This window comes from Cannabis sativa, chromosome 6 (assembly GCF_029168945.1).
Source record: "Cannabis sativa cultivar Pink pepper isolate KNU-18-1 chromosome 6, ASM2916894v1, whole genome shotgun sequence".
NCBI classification, from domain to species: Eukaryota; Viridiplantae; Streptophyta; class Magnoliopsida; order Rosales; family Cannabaceae; genus Cannabis; species Cannabis sativa.
Genome location: NC_083606.1, coordinates 50,183,361 through 50,188,259, shown reverse-complemented (window position 1 = coordinate 50,188,259; position 4,899 = coordinate 50,183,361).

Below are 4,899 nucleotides of genomic sequence, written 5' to 3'. Positions count from 1 at the left end.
GAAGTACTTCAGGACTTCAATACTAATGAACAAACTTTATACATTAACATTTCTCGAAATATAAAAGAAATAAAAGTTTGTTTTTCAATTAATCAAAAATCTTCAAGAGTCTATCACAACGTATAATTTACGTATTTATACTGCATAGACAACCATACATATTTTTTAAACAATAATTTACTTACATGTCTTTATTTCATACAAAGATCTTTGTCATATAGTGCGCGCGACTTAGACTTTATATCACTTAAGACATTATTAAATTCTTCTAGAATTTTTAGATAAGGCTTATTTTAAATTCTCACTATATTAGGAGCTCCAAATGAATAACTTTTATTGCAATATTTATGTGACACTTATAAATCCTCATAAAATATATTCCAGGCTATAATCAAATCATGATTATATTTTCTCAATATTTAAGCCTTACTTCAATCAATCTCATGTCTATGCAAACTTTGTACAATAATTCATTATGTACAAATACATATATGCAAATTTCTCATTAGAAATATTTATTTGCACACCCTACAGGTCTTACTTCACTTTATGTGAGTAAATTTGCCTGGACTGCGTCATAATATTTTGGCCAAAAACAAAATGTATGTCGATAATTCTCGACAAATCTAATACCATGATCCTTGCTATCTCATGTTAGTCTATTGCATATGCACACATTCAATATTTATTGTCGACAAAAATTTCAATAAATGATAATTTCCTCCCATATTGATATAATTTATAGAGATCTCTTTAAATTACATATTTTTCAAAATATGTTTAACATTTATAGGTACCTATATAGAATCACTTTAGGGATTCAATTATGATTAAATGTGTTATGTCTAACTTCTCTTGGGAGTCTCTTCAAGTACCGTTTTCATCACGGTTATCATTTTAATTATCAATACTTTATAACATTAAGGTATCTTCATGAGTGCCTCTATATTTAACAACTTCAGGATAAATCAAATGAACATTTATTAATAATTTCTATATTGTTCATTTACGCTTCAGGCGTTTTCAACTCATTCTAACTCAACTTTGAATAATATTGATTTGCAGTTGGTATACATCATTTTGAACTATATTATTCTTATATACTTTGTGCAAGGATCATTTTTCAAAAATTATCATCGATCCCAACTGCTTCTCTCCCCCTGATCGAGAGAATTTTTAAAAATTGTGATATCTAATAATATTAATATACCTGTAGGGATTTCAATATATCACAATGAATCAATATTTATTTAAACTCATATATACTATGTGACATTGAACTTCAGGTTCAATAAACTTCAGTTTCAAGTTCAATCCTTATGAACTTAATTCATTTCTAAGAATGAGTCATACGTGTATAATTAGAAATACATAAATTTACACATTTTGTAAATGCATGATCATATAATCTTATCACATTGATAAGAAACTATATGCAATAAAAATCTAACAATGGCTCAAGATTGTTAAAGAAATATAATTTAGATATTTTCTATGTGCAAATATATACACACTCTTATTTTGAGTCTTATAAATTAACAATGAGAAGAATCTTCTAGTTCTTCAACAAAATTTAGTCAAATCATTTGACAATTTATTGCATATGATTGATCATGTCAAAATAATTCAATTCATAAACTTCGGGTTCACTATAATTTGTATTTCAATGAAACTTTCAAAAGGTAATGTAAAATCACTACAACATATAAGTAATCATTACAAGTTTCATTTTTATATACACGAATAATATAATTATATTATTCTCCAAAACATATACACTCTTCAGGAGTCACTATTATGTTTATCAAATTTTATATTTCTTCAAGAATCACTATCATCAATTCAATGATGTGTATAATATAAAATGTACATGACAACTTCATCATGTTGTTGTAATGGTCAAATAGATATAACCATAATATATCATTCATTTTTCCTGGTATTTTTTTAACAAGTCGTCTAATTTATTAATAGACTATTCATCAGTCTAATTATCACGACTTGATATATTATATATTTAAATGTTCAACCAGTACATATAATAAGTTATTTCTTATCATTTTCATAACTAGATAAAAGTTATACATCTAGGTACATACAAAGATATTTTACTACTCCAAGTAACAATTGTATGTAAGACTTCTTCAGGAAGCTTTTCAAATAATCATTTTGTGATTCTTTATCACTTTGATTATATTAGATCACTAACAAATATTAGTAAATTATATATCCACTTTTGGGAATATGCAAACTGAATTATATAGTAACTATATATATATACATATCCTGTACCAACAATAGTTTGAAACTATTGATTTCAAGAAATAATAAAATATGTATATATTAATTTGCTTCTGGCATTACTAATATATGTGAAATCTATATTCTTTGAAATAGAATTTCATGTCTATTCATTCTCTTTAGGGAATGATATTTAAATATTCTAAATGTACAATAAGTTTGTACAATTCACATTCTATTCAATAATCAAATATACTTTTATCTTGATTATAAGTGTCTCCGTAATACAGGTACGCGACTACTATTATTCAATTTCACACATGATATATAGATTTCATGCACTTTGATTGTGTGTGGTATTTCACCTTTTGGTTGTTTCCACTTCCTTCTGAAAATATTTGAGTAGTAAATAATGCAATCGATTATTTAAACTCATTACATTCATTTCGGGGAATGACGTTGAACAAGTACAACATTATTATAAATTTCTTAAAAATTTATTACTTGTTCATCCATAAAAATATAAGAAATTATTTAGCAATTTCTTTTACGATATTTCAAAGATTATATGAATACAGTTTTTGCATAATCTCCAAGATGTATGCAAAATTTGATCTTTAATGTATATCACATGCAATAATTTCTAATATAAATATTGCCAGTAATAACAATGTATAATAACATGACTAATACGAACAATCTTTAAAATTAATTGACTTCAATTCATATCATTCTCTGCAGGGAATGATGAACAATAAATACATGCCTCATGTATTAAAATAACATTAGTCATGATCATTGTTATTCTTATACTTTGATGTTTCAATGCAATTTTCTTAACATTCTTTTTAGGTATTCAAAACCCACTATAAAATTGCATCAATAATAATCATTTTTAATGATTCTTTAGTTGTATTCACATAAATACAATCATTTTTTTCGACAAATATAAAATATTTACTTCAGGAAATGTTTGTTAAAATCTATATCGATATTAGATTACTGTTCATTGTTCTCAAAGAATACAAGAACATATATATAAATATGTATTCATCTTTTTCATTATATATCCATCAACTATATAATGAATATTACGTTTGCATAATCTTCAGGATATATGCAAGATTTTATTGAGGACGCATAATCATCAGGATATATGCAATATTTTATCGAGGATGCATAATTTTCTGAATATATGCAATATTTATCGAGGATGCATAATCTTTAGGATATATGCAATATTTTATCGAGAATACATAATCTTCTGGATATATGTATAATTTATATAGATTTTCTCTATCATATCATAGGCACTCATATATTGTAAATATTATGAATGATAAGAACATATTATATATATATGAAATCAATAATAAATATATAAAAATATATACATACATATATAATATATAGATATATAGATAAAAAGAAAAAAAAAATCAAATGATTCTTGAAATTATTTCAGTCAGATGAGTATATATATAAATATATAATTAGTGTATCGTGACTTTGAAACAATTCAAGAACTTTAACAAAATACTTACATTGGATCTTAGGCAGAGACTCATGCTTGAAGCTTGGGTAGAGACTCATGCTTGAAGCTTGGGCAGAGACTCGTGCTGATAACGTGTTATAAAATAATATAACATAATATAGAATAGATGAGAAGAAAGAAGAAGAAGATGAAGAGAGAAAGAGAAAGTGAATGAGAATTTCTGAGTTGTTTATTCCAATTGGGTGAACCCCTATTTATACAAATACAAGAGTAAAATATTAAGAAACTAAGAAAAAGAGGAATGTTGATTACAATTAATGGTAATAAATAAAAGATTTGGACATCCACATAATTATTAATATTTATAACATGTATATATTTATAGGATTTTTTTAAGGTGGGAAATTTTGAAAATGTTCTATCTCTGAGTATTTATTATAAATTGGGTTCCACTACATTTTTGTGAATATAAAATGGGTACATGGATACTATAATGTGGTTTAGTGTATGAGATTGTTATTAATTTATAATTATACTGTGGGTCCCACTTATTTAATATTTTATTTTTTATTTTAAAAAATCCATTTTTTTTTAATTATACAATGATTAAACTTTTTATATTTATTTTTACATTTTCTTCTAAAATAATCCCAGTAACTTTTCACGCAGTAAAACCACCGTTCCACCTTCTTCTCCTAAACTCAACTAACTCTGCTCCGGCATCACAACCTCGACGATTTCAGTGCGTCCACCACCATTTGAGTTCTTAGTATGTTTGACCTATATTTCAATTCATTAGTTCCTAATATGGAATTGTTCCATCAAAACCCATTTGACTCCATTAACCAAAACCCAAGAAAAGTTTTGTGAATGGACCGATTGGCAGTTTCAAGGTATGAATTTTCTATACCCAGTTAAGAAAGAATTTAGAAATTTCAAAGATAAGTAAGGATTTTATGGGATGAATTGACCTTTTAGGAATGAAGCTCCACATGGTCAGCAAAGATGAAGTTCACCAAATTTTGATGGCTGGTAAAGATGGAGCTCACCGAATTTTGGATAGCTGCTAAAGATGGAGGTCATTTGTGCAACTCTAGGGGGACGACATTTGTAGTAGTGAGGCCCCGTGGATATTTTTTGGCTAGTTTGTGATCTTCACCTTC